Below are 13167 nucleotides of genomic sequence, written 5' to 3' on the forward strand. Positions count from 1 at the left end.
CCTTCTTCTCCTCGCCATCAGATTGAACAGATCCCCAGAAATCTCTTTCCCACCTCCTCCCCATTTTCACCACCTGTTACGTTAACGTTTTCTCTTTATGCGTGGGCAGAGTCCAACCAAGGCGAAAATTTGTCGCCCCATTTATCAACAGGAGATTGTACTTTAATTTTTATTGCTGTTTTATGAGTTTGATAATTTGTTCAATTAAACTTGCCACAAACCGTGGCCAAATTTATTCCAACAAAGTTGTCTGTTATTCTCGCTTCTGGGAAATCTGCTAGTAACAGTGTTTTCAACAAAGCTCGCGCTTTAACTGCACCTTTTGTTTAATGAGAACATGCGTCGATATAAAAATAAATAAATAAATAAATAAATAAATAAATAAATAAGAACGTTTAGCCTCAGCCGCAAAATAAGACGTTCTTATAAGAAAAAAGAGTAGATGTGTAACAGGTATATATAATAAATAAATTAAAGAACAAATATAATCACTGTGGTCTTCCACGGACAAAGGAATGACCTGATTGACGTGACATTTTTGTTTTCAAACTAAGTCAGTCAGTTTTTTGTTCTGTCTATTTTTCCATTTGGATTCACCCTCATTACGTTATTGCTAATTGTTACCTATAAATCAGTTCTGTTTCGTCGAAACTGTGGATGCATTGTTTACCATTTTTTCGTAAGGTGATGCAGGACTCCCTGGACATCCGGGACCTAAAGGTGAGAAAGGAAAGTCCATATCTGCCCCAAGGGTGACCATATCTCCTGCTTCAGTGACAGTGACTAAGCATCAGACCGCCACGTTTTACTGCTCAGCTGTTGGTAACCCAAAGCCTTCAATATCATGGAATAAGCTGAATGGTTCAGACCTGATGAAGGTGAACAGAAGTGGTCAACATGATAAGCTAGAGATTAAGAACGCCACTTTCATTGACTCGGGGAAGTATGTTTGCAAGGCAAGAAATGTCTTGGGACAAGATCAGAGAACTGCTGAGCTGTATGTTGAGGGTGAGATTTAGATTGTCTTTTAAGTCACGAAAATCACTTTTTGTTTCTTTTCTTTCAATGTGTAGAAAAAGGACTTAATGTTTATCAAAAAACGAACCTGAACCTTAATCAGCGCTGGAAATTTGACTCCACCTTTGACGCGCATGAATCAAATGGGGCCTTTGTTACCTGTGATTCGAAACAAAGGTGGCCTTTGACATTCTTTGACCACACATTTGATGTTGCGCAAAGGCGTTTTTTCGTGCAGTGTTAATAAAGTGAGCAACCAATAAATAACGTCCGTTTGGATCGAGTGGATGAACGGTTTTACAGCCAACGAAATAGATCAAAATGTTAAGGGTACTCGAGTAAGGGCTAAAGGAGATTCGTTTGTCGTGCTATGCAAGGAAGTACTGCGTGTACTATGGACTCAGTATTCCAACTAAAGCGAAAAAGGACAATTGCCGCTCGTCAGTACGGGCTTTTAATAATTTCGTTTAAAAAGGACTAAATTCGTTAGTACTGTTCAATGCTCTCCATTCAGAACTTTTTAGCTTCACGCTTCTTCCGGAGTTCCAAACGCCTTGAAACAATAAAAGCACTCGGCCGCATTCATCTGTTTCTCGGACTTTGAAACTCCCGATGAAGCACTCGTCTTCGTTTATGACATCAAATATTGTTTGAATATTTTTCGCTATTTTTTGAAGGCATGCCTTGCATGTAGTAAAGTCAAAATATAAATTCGGTGCCAAGGCAGATTTTTATTGCCGGATTATTTTCTGAGAAGGCTTTTTGAACTTGATGTTGATGTTTATCTGTTGTTGATTGTACTTAGTTCCTCCAGTGTTTACCAAGATCCCTGACAGACTTATAACAGTAAAAGAACACTCAACTGCAATTATTGTTTGCCAAGCTTTTGGCTTTCCGCCACCAGTTATTCAATCAGGGGCACCCAACGACAGTTTCCTCTCAGATCTTCTGAAACGCAATTTTAGGCTATCTGGAGTGCTTTTAAAGCTCTGTAGGTTCAATTCAAGCCGCGCTATAATATTTTTATCTGTTCGGTCATCCTAGGGGAACTTGAGTCTTTTCGAAATTGTTAGGGCATTTTTGTCCATTTTCCGAAAACCTTAGGTCTTATTTCGTTCCGAAAATCTTAGCTGACCTTTTTTCGGTGTCCAAAACGACATTTTTATGAATTCGAAAACATTAGGCCGTAAATATCCCGTATCACGAACATTCGAGGTGAAAATTCCCTTAAGAAAATTGTAGAGGATTGAGGACCTTCCGAACAGATAATTTACCGAAAAGATCCGTTGGGTGCCCCTGATTCAATGGTCTAGAGCTTTCTCAGTTCCATTGCCACAAGGGCGATCCGTGGTTGTAAATGGTACACTTCAAATTTCACGATTCAGTTTTGAAGACATCGGTAGCTATCAGTGTAAAGCAACTAACAAGCTGGGATTAGTTACCACGATAACCGCGTTACATCAGTTCAGAGAAGGTGAGAAGTACAAACTAAATAAATTGTTTGAAAATAATAGCAGTTGGTTAGGTTATTCATAACGATTATATTTGTAGTTTTATTAGCGACAATCAGATCTCAGACTAAGGAAACGGTCATTATTTATGTAAAGGGGGGGGGGGGGGGGGAGGGAAAAATATTTTGATAGATGAAAATTTTTCCCAGGCCCCCCCTCCTCAGATCTAAAAATGGCAAGTAGCCCCCCCCTCTTAATTCAATATTTCATTGATAACCCCCCCCCCCCCTCCCAAGCGTCAGTAAAGGTTTTATCAAGGGCGAAGCCCTTAGACTTTTAAGAACCAATTCTCCTTCGTTTGCGTGTACGAGGCTACCCAGGTCTTCTGCTCAATAAAGTCCTCGCAGGAGTTCAATTTACAGACATGAAGTCGGCACTTCGTCAGAAATAAAAAATGCGCAAGAAAATATTTCCCTTTGTCACACAATACAATCCATCCGTGCCAAACCTAAAGAGTAATGAACCTAATGAGTATAAATGGCATTTAATCGAGAATCAACCTTTGCTGAAAGAAATTTATCAGGGTCCACCAATTATATCCTACAAGAGAGGAAATCTTTAAAAGACATACTCGTAGGAGCCAAACTCTAAAAGTTGAGTAGACAACATGGGCAACATCAGCAGGACTCGTGTTAAAGCTGTCAGGCTAGGATCCAGGATGGTCAAGTTACTTTGGTCAGCGGTATACAACGATGGACTGTTCCGTACACAGGTAACTACAAAATCGAAGCAGTAGGAGCTTCAGGGGGATATGGTGTAAAAAGTAATAGCCGTCAATATCGAGGAAGAGGTGCTAGAATGATAGGCACCTTTCGCTTATCAAAGGGTGAAACAATTCAGATTCTTGTTGGTCAAGAAGGTGGAATTAACAGATATGAGCAAAGCAATGGAGGGGGCGGTGGAACATTTGTAGTGAGAGCAAGCAACACTCCATTGATAATGGCTGGAGGAGGAGGAGGTATCGAAACTCCTATAACTTCAAGACATACAGAGTGCGATGCTTCAACCGCAACATCAGGGAGAGCTGGGTACAAGTCATGGTCGGGTGGGAGCAGTGGACACGGTGCTACCACCGCTGACAGTGATAACTCAGGTAAGACTGTATTGTATTGCTGTACACTTAATTTCAGTGTGGCCAGATTTTACCTTGGACATGAGACGTCGTGCACTTTAATGGTTTGTCTATAATAAGAGTACCAGCCCACTAGTTTACTATTTTCGGGGATTTCCACATTTATTTTTGGGAAAACCGTGCTTACTGTATGAACCAGCTTAATTCAAATCGTTGATCTAAATTGTTTAGCTACAACTTATTTTACACTGACGGTGTAGTTAACCGCAGTAAAATGCATTTATGCATTTTCAGTTTCATTAAAGATCATCATATAACCTTGTCCATTTAAATTAGAGTTAAATACAGACTTTATGACTTAATAATTAAAACGTTTTTGTGTAATATGTGATTTTATACTTTGCGAAGGAAGCTTCTGTCTCAAACTATTCTCAGCCTCCTGATTGGCTGCAGTACTGTTGAAACTCGAAGACTCCGTTACTCCTTTCCTCGCGCTAGAACTCGTGATCAGCCGACGTTACTTTTGCCCCGAGCCCGGCCGACGCCCGAGCTTTTTGCCCCGGTCATAATAAAGACAGAAAAGGACAATCCGCGCGTACCGATTAATGGGCCTGATCAGTGGGTTCAGTCACATGGGCCAATTTATTCGTTACAAATAGTCAGCGGAGTTCATTTTCAAATAGATAAAAGGATTTGTTTCAAAAGAAACTGCGTTACTACGTCGGTGGGAGAGTAGAAAGGAATGTTTGGTTTTTTCAGCAGAGTTTATAAGGTAATTTGGCCACCTTAAAGAGATTCGAGTGTTGACGTTTTCAGCGTTAGGCTTTCGTCGGATTCACTCTGACGAACGGGTAACGCTCGAAACATCAGCACTCGAATCTCTTTACGGTGGCCAAATTACCTTATTATCTCTGTTGATAAAACCAAACATTCGTAAGTTCTATTTCTGTTTGTAGAGCGTGGGGTAAAATCAGCTTGATTCAACAATATCTGTAGCTCTGACACAGATTTCTATAACTGGGGCCAATTTTCGTCCGCTTACGAATGTTATTTGCGAAATTCGGCCAATTAAAAGTTAGCACACAGAGTACTCTGGAAAAAGCGTAAACACACAATTTCTACCGCGGCAACCTCCTCCCTCACCCCCAATGTAACCATGCTATTATCACTTTTCTTTCGTGACGTTCAGACAGGTTTACAAACAGTTATGAAAAATTGGATAAAATAGTCTCAAAAGTAGAACGAAGCCACACATTTTAGTATTAGCCGAGTGTCGGTACGATTTTAATTTTCCCATTTATAGGACGGAATCACATACATCCCAACCATTGCAAGCTTAAGCTTATTCTTCAGCTCAGCCAGATTAGTCAGGAACCACGAGAGACAAAAGGAAGTTGGAACATTTTAGGTTTGCGCATGTTGCTTCGCTATTCCATCTTTAAAAAAATGCATTTTCTACGTGAGACTTGAAAAAGTTGAGTATGATTCCAGGAACCACATGCAAGTGAGGGATATTGTGTTACTGGTATTATCCACCAATAGTTAGCGCCTCCGCTTCGTTTGGTTTTTGTGTTCTCAGATGATGTTTTTCGTGGACAAAAATTCACCCTGTCAGTAAGTTACAGTGACGCGGCTCTTTCAGAGAAACATGTACCTCTATCTGCGAAATCAAAGCAAGGTAATCACTCTGGCCGGCCAATCACAACAAATACAAACCACATCATGAACCAATAAGAATTCAAATTAATGTACGTAAATGGCGTCAAGGGCGGGAAAACGTGTGCACGAGTCACCATTGGTTTTGGTTTAGAAATTGGCGGGAGTTTTGTTTGTTTTCCCAATCACTTAGATGGAAACGCGAACTTACTTTAAACTCATAATTGACAAGCTCTCTTTATCTGATCTAAACTAATCACGTTTCAGGAAAAAAAGTCATCCTGTATAAAATCATAAAGGAATTACCCTAGTAAGACTGATTAGACACATTTCATTTTGTTTAGAAATCAATTAATTCATTGTTCCTTTTAGGTGGTGGTGGTGGTGGTTTTTACTCCAGTGGGAGAAGTTCAAAGCACTTCGGTGGTACCATGGGCTATGGCGGAGAAGGCGGCAAAGGATTTCTTCAAGGAGGAGTGGGTGGAAGAGCCTGGTATAACAATGTTTTTGGAGGGTTTGGAGGAGGGGGTGGTGCTTACGGACAGGGTGGTGGTGGAGGAGGCGGCGGAGGCTACTCTGGAGGAAGTAGCGGAGAAAATAAATCTGACTCCTGCGGGGGAGGGGAAGGATCTTACAATGCAGGAAAAAACCAGCAGAACGAATGTTGCTATAACACAGCTGGACATGGTCAGGTGATAATAACATTGATCTAGATGGCGCATGCTCAGTTTGTCGAAGTTAAGAGGCCCCAATCGCCCCTTTTTGTAAAGATGGTACAGCAATATAGTATAAAGTGTTTCAGTAGTTGTTTATTTTAAGGAGTTACCCCCAAAATTGGAACAATATTATAATGAACGGCGAAAAGGTCTAACAACTAGAAAGTAATCGGTTTTAAACGTTTTTGAATAAATGTTGAAAGTGATTCGTGTGACGAAGAAGACCAAAGGATATAAGAAAACTGGCTAAACGAGGAACCGTGTCTTTTCCCTTGGAAAAAGAAGTCGACAAATGAAGGTTATCATGACACTTGAAGCGTAGTAACAGCTGCATTTTCTACATATTTTGATCACGAAATAAATAGATTTTATGTTACGTTTTGGTTTTTTTTTCTAGCTTACTTTACTGTTGTATTTTGGCTTTTGTTAACTACAAACAACTTGCGCTATTTTGCCCTTCAATTAGTAGGGAAAAGAAAAATAGTGAAGTCCTGTTCAGCAGGTAAAATGAGTTCTGTCCCAACCTGGTTCTGGTTTATATTAAAAACTCTTGAAAAAGGTATTGATGATAGGTGAATTGAGGTCAAATTATGTGATAAAAATAAAAATTGAAAATTGATGAGTTGGGCATGAAAAAGGGCATGAATATGGTTGAATTAGGGGCCAAAAATGGTGCATGCTTGAAAAATGATCTCATACCCTCAATTTACCTACTACTAATGGCAAGTTTGTATAAAGCATATTTGATGAGTCCAGCATTAGGCCGCGAAGACAAAACATCGTGATAAATGTCGTAATGTTTGAAAGTGCTACTTATAGTATTTTTCAGGTAATAGTGTGATAAATGATGACCCATAAAACGTTATTCTGGTTAGAAAAAATGTAAACAAAATGTTTAAAAACCAACTTCAGCCTTCATAAGGAGGAAGAGATAAGAATTTTTACAACGACCGCGATATATATAATGAAAAATGCAGATGTTTAGATAATTAAGTCTTGTCTCAAATACTCATGCGAAAAGTGAATGGCGTCGTCATTTATATATATTTGTTATCATTAATCCACCTTGTTAGAGATCTATTTTGATATTTTTAGGTCCTACTTATCGTAATTTTAAGGTAATTTTGTTCCCGCCCTATTCGAATGATAAGAACGATTGTGCGGTTGATATCTGTTAGTTGGTTATCGGTAATAGGTCTTAAAGTTAACCACGAAATACAAGACACGCAGACCACTTTCGAATAAAAAATCATCCAGGGTTAACACACGCTGCATATTATCCGAATTTGAGTGAAACTTAAAGAATGTGATGTAGACCTCGTTTCATGATTAATATCTTATATTTGCGGAATAAATTGATGCGAAAAAAACAAAGGAAAGCGATGGAAAGATGGTCTCAGCCGTTACGCTAATTGGACATTTTCAATATTGTTTGTCCTGGTGTCTGAAAAATTCATGAATACCTTGGAATAAAATATAAAAAGCAGACCAAAGTGAATGTTGTACGACTCTCAAAGGCAATGTCATTTCAATACACCAAAAACGTTTTGGTATTAATAGAAACCTACAAATGATGCGCCAGTTTTGCTATAAACTACCACCAGTGTACTAAAATTGTCCTGATCGTCTGTAGCCATTGATAGACTGGGTCGGAATGGAATGCAGCTTATAGAAGGTTATGTGAACATTTTTCAATGAATGTGTAAGTTATTCTAAGTTCATACACTGAAGGTTTGGTTATTGCTATCGGTTATCTTGTTCATGGAGAGTTTTAGAGATAGCTTACAATATTAAGCGTTTCAGATGTGTCGAGTTCATCCCTTTCTCTTTTCTGAAAAATATGCTCATATTTCTACTGAAAGGTAGATTAAGCGACTAAAAAAATGCACAAAGTGTTTCCATCCACCAAACGACTGAAAAACGCAGTGCAAGATATCTTCTTTGTCATTACGTTGCAAATTTCCTTACATCAAAATATCCATCATAAAAGTAGATTGAACATCATTTGAACTTTATTTTATATTGATCAATTGTTCTATGAAGCTAGAGAAATTAAACAGGCTGTAAAGACACCCTATTTTCTCGCCAAGCGTTTAGTTAAACATTTTACAACACAATAATAAAAATCAACGGGGGATTGAATTTCAATGGAACGATTTCGTAGAGCAAATTTGACGAGCCCAGCTGTAAACCGAGAAGACAAAACGTCGTGATAAATGCGTAATGTTTGAAGGTCCTACTTATAGTAATTTTCAGGTAATTTTGTGATAAATGATGACAAATAAAACGTTATTCTGGCTAGAAAAATGTAGACTAAATTTTTTAAAACTTCAGTCTTTGTCATGAGGAAGTAATAAGAATTTTTACAACGAGCACGATATATATAAAGAAAAATGCAGATGTTTAGCTAATTAAGTCTTGTCACAAATACTCATTCGACAAGTGAATGCCGTCGTCATTCATAAGACAAGTTTGTCATCATAAATCCCCCTGGTAGAGGTCTATTTTGATATTTTAAGGTGGGTTAACACACGCTGCATATTATCCGAATTTGAGTGAAACTTGTAGAATGTGATGTAGACCTCGTTTCATGATTAATATCTTATATTTGCGGAATAAATTGATGCAAAACAACAAAGGAAACCGTTGAAAAGAAAGTCTCCGTCATTACGAAAATTGGCAATTTTCAATATTGTTTGTCTTGGTGTCTTAAAAATTCATGAATACCTTGGAATAATATATTAACAGCAGACCAAAGTGACTGTTGTACGACTCTCAAAGGCAGTGTCATTTCGAATCACCAAAAACGTTTTTCGTACAAATGATGGTCCAGTTTTGCTATAAACTACCACCAGTGTACTAAAATTGTCCTGATCGTCTGTAGCCATTGATGGACTGGGTCGGAATGGAATGCGTCTTATAGAAGGTTAGGTTGACATTTTTTTTTTCAATGAATTTAAGTGTTAATTGAAGTTTATACAAATATAAACTGCTGGAGCTTTGGTTATTGCCATCGGTTTTCTTGTTCATGGAGAGTTTTTATGATAGCTTATAATAGTAAGTGTTTTAGATGTGACGACTTCATCCCCTTCTCCTTTTTGTAAAATATACTCATATTTCTACTGAAAGGTAGATTAAGCGACTAAAATAATGCACAAAGTGTTTGCATCCACCAAACGACTGAAAAAAGCAGTGCGAGATATTTTCTTTGCCATTACGTGCAAATTGCCTTACATCAAAATATATATCATAAAAGTAGATTGAACATCATTTGAACTTAATTTTATATTGATCAATTGTTCTATGGAGCTAGAGAAATCAAACAGGCTGTAACGACACCCCATTTTCTTGCCAAGCGTTTAGTTAAACACTTTACAATACAATAATAAAAATCAACGGGACTCAAGGTTAAATGGAACGTTTTTGAAGAGCATATCTGATGAGTCCAGCAGCAAACTGATCGGGAAGACAAAACATGGTTATAAACGTCGTAATGTTTGAAGGTCCTACTTATAGTAATTTTCAGGTAATTTTTTATAAATGATGACAAATAAAACGTTATTCTGGTTAGAAAAAATGTAAACTGAATGTTTAAAAACTCAACGTTTCGGCTAAAACTTCAGCCTTCATCTGGGGGAAGTGATACGATTTTTTACAACGAGCACAAAATATAACAAGAAAAATGCAGATATTTGCCTAATTAAGCCAATGTCCTTAGAGCTTCATTCAAATACTCATGCGGCAACTGAAAGCCGTCGTCATTCATATATATATTTTTAATTCATGAATCCATCTGGTTAAAGGTCTGTTTTATTATTTGAATGTCCCATTTGTAGTTGTTTTCAGATAATTTCTTGTTCCCGCCCGATTGGAATGATCAGAACTGTTGTCCGGTTGATATCTGATAGTTGATTATCGGTAGTGAGTCTTAACCCCGAAATGAAGAGTGTATACCGAACACCCTTTCGGTAAACTGTAAACTCACTCGATTGCGTTGTGTTTAACTCAGCTTTTAATCGGCAAACTCACAAAAACTGGCTCACCGTTCAACTCACAATTCACCGTACAATTTCTCGCTCACATGTCATTGCCTTTTTTGGAAACGCGATCAACGTCACATAACAACAACGACTATGGGGGGAGGGCTAAGTCTATTACTCTCGCACACAACTCCCCTAAAAATTGAACCTATCAATTTTTACAATCCTTAACAAAAGATCATACAACTTGGAAACATCGGAAAGTAGATTGAACTTCATTTGAACTTTTTTTTATATTGACCAATTGTTCTATGGAGCCAGAGTATTTAAATAGGCTGTAAAGACACCTTATTTCCTTGCCAAGCGTTTGGTTAAACACGTTACAATACAATAATAAAAATCAACGGGGGTTGAGGTCCAATAGAACGTTTTTCTAGAGCATATCTGATGAGTCCAGCAGTAAACCGAGAAGACAAAACATGGTGATAAATGTCGTAATGTTTGAAGGTCCTAGTTATAGTAATTTTCAGGTAATTTCGTGATAAATGATGACAAATGGAATTATTTTAGTTAGAAAAAACGAATCTAAATTTTTTAAAAAAAGCAACGATTCAGATAAAACTTCAGCCTTCATCTGGGGGAAGTGACACGATTTTTTACAACGAGCACGATATATATAATGAAAATGTAGATGTTTAGATAATTAAGTCTTGTCCTTAGAGCTTCATTCAAATACTCATGCGGCAACTGAAAGCCGTCGTCATTCATATATATATTTTTCATCATGAATCCATCTGGTTAAAGGTCTGTTTTATTATTTGAAGGTCCCATTTGTAGTTGTTTTCAGATAATTTCTTGTTCCCGCCCGATTGGAATGATAAGAAGTGTTGTCCGGTTGATATCTGATAGTTGATAATCGGTAGTGAGTCTTAACCCCGAAATGAAGAGTGTATACCACCTTATTTCCTTGCCAAGCGTTTGGTTAAACACGTTACAATACAATAATAAAAATCAACGGGGGTCGAGGTCCAATGGAACGTTTTTCAAGAGCATATCTGAAGAGTCCAGCAGTAAACCTAGAAGACAAAACATGGTGATAAATGTCGTAATGTTTGAAGGTCCTAGTTATAGTAATTTTCAGGTAATTTCGTGATAAATGATGACAAATGGAATTATTTTAGTTAGAAAAAACGAAACTAAATTTTTTAAAAAAAGCAACGATTCAGATAAAACTTCAGCCTTCATCTGGGGGAAGTGACACGATTTTTTACAACGAGCACGATATATATAACGAAAATGTAGATGTTTAGATCATTAAGTCTTGTCCTTAGAGCTTAATTCAAATACTCATGCGGCAAGTGAATGTCGTCGTCATTCATATAGATTTGTCATCATTAATCCACCTGGTCAGAGGTGTATTTTTATATTTGTAGATCCTACTTATCGTTATTTTCAGGTAATTTTGTTTCCGCCCTATTCGAATGGTACGAACGGTTGTGCGGTTGATATCTGTTAGTTGGTTATCGGTAATAAGTCTTGAAGGTAACCCCGAAATACAAGACACGCAGACCACTTTCGAATAAAAAATCATCCAGGGTTAACACACGCTGCATATTATCCGAATTTGAGTGAAACTTGTAGAATGTGATGTAGACCTCGTTTCATGATTAATATCTTATATTTGCGGAATAAATTGATGCGAAAAAAACAAAGGAAAGCGATGGAAAGATGGTCTCAGCCGTTACGCTAATTGGACATTTTCAATATTGTTTGTCCTGGTGTCTGAAAAATTCATGAATACCTTGGAATAAAATATAAAAAGCAGACCAAAGTGAATGTTGTACGACTCTCAAAGGCAATGTCATTTCAATACACCAAAAACGTTTTGGTATTAATAGAAACCTACAAATGATGCGCCAGTTTTGCTATAAACTACCACCAGTGTACTAAAATTGTCCTGATCGTCTGTAGCCATTGATAGACTGGGTCGGAATGGAATGCAGCTTATAGAAGGTTATGTGAACATTTTTCAATGAATGTGTAAGTTATTCTAAGTTCATACACTGAAGGTTTGGTTATTGCTATCGGTTATCTTGTTCATGGAGAGTTTTAGAGATAGCTTACAATATTAAGCGTTTCAGATGTGTCGAGTTCATCCCTTTCTCTTTTCTGAAAAATATGCTCATATTTCTACTGAAAGGTAGACTAAGCGACTAAAAAAATGCACAAAGTGTTTCCATCCACCAAACGACTGAAAAACGCAGTGCAAGATATCTTCTTTGTCATTACGTTGCAAATTTCCTTACATCAAAATATCCATCATAAAAGTAGATTGAACATCATTTGAACTTTATTTTATATTGATCAATTGTTCTATGAAGCTAGAGAAATTGAACAGGCTGTAAAGACACCCTATTTTCTTGCCAAGCGTTTAGTTAAACATTTTACAATACAATAATAAAAATCAACGGGGGATTGAGGTTCAATGGAACGATTTCGTAGAGCAAATTTGACGAGCCCAGCTGTAAACCGAGAAGACAAAACGTCGTGATAAATGTCGTAATGTTTGAAGGTCCTACTTATAGTAATTTTCAGGTAATTTTGTGATAAATGATGACAAATAAAACGTTATTCTGGCTAGAAAAATGTAGACTAAATTTTTTAAAACTTCAGTCTTTGTCATGAGGAAGTACTAAGAATTTTTACAACGAGCACGATATATATAAAGAAAAATGCAGATGTTTAGCTAATTAAGTCTTGTCACAAATACTCATTCGACAAGTGAATGCCGTCGTCATTGATATGACAAGTTTGTCATCATAAATCCCCCTGGTAGAGGTCTATTTTGATATTTTAAGGTGGGTTAACACACGCTGCATATTATCCGAATTTGAGTGAAACTTGTAGAATGTGATGTAGACCTCGTTTCATGATTAATATCTTATATTTGCGGAATAAATTGATGCAAAACAACAAAGGAAACCGTTGAAAAGAAAGTCTCCGTCATTACGAAAATTGGCAATTTTCAATATTGTTTGTCTTGGTGTCTTAAAAATTCATGAATACCTTGGAATAATATATATTAACAGCAGACCAAAGTGACTGTTGTACGACTCTCAAAGGCAGTGTCATTTCGAATCACCAAAAACGTTTTTCGTACAAATGATGGTCCAGTTTTGATATAAACTACCACCAGTGTACTAAAATTGTCCTGA

At 37.3% G+C, this 13167-nt stretch overlaps 1 protein-coding gene across 2 annotated transcripts in view; it reads left to right on the forward strand.

Moving 5' to 3' along the window:
* LOC146483421 (uncharacterized) overlaps positions 1-13167 on the forward strand; it is a 203206-nt gene that overhangs the window by 162540 nt on the left and 27499 nt on the right. Inside the window, exon 1 of one of the 2 annotated variants that reach the window (XM_085105652.1) lies at positions 5891-5948. The exons of the other annotated variant lie outside the window; for it this stretch is intronic. The gene's annotated coding sequence lies outside the window, so the exon portion shown is untranslated. Of the gene's footprint in view, positions 1-5890; positions 5949-13167 lie in introns of those variants that run through there. 2 annotated transcript variants of the gene reach the window in all.

The sequence above is a fragment of the Pavona decussata genome, unplaced genomic scaffold, assembly GCF_977016875.1.
Source record: "Pavona decussata unplaced genomic scaffold, jaPavDecu1.1 SCAFFOLD_38, whole genome shotgun sequence".
Classification (NCBI taxonomy): domain Eukaryota; kingdom Metazoa; phylum Cnidaria; class Anthozoa; order Scleractinia; family Agariciidae; genus Pavona; species Pavona decussata.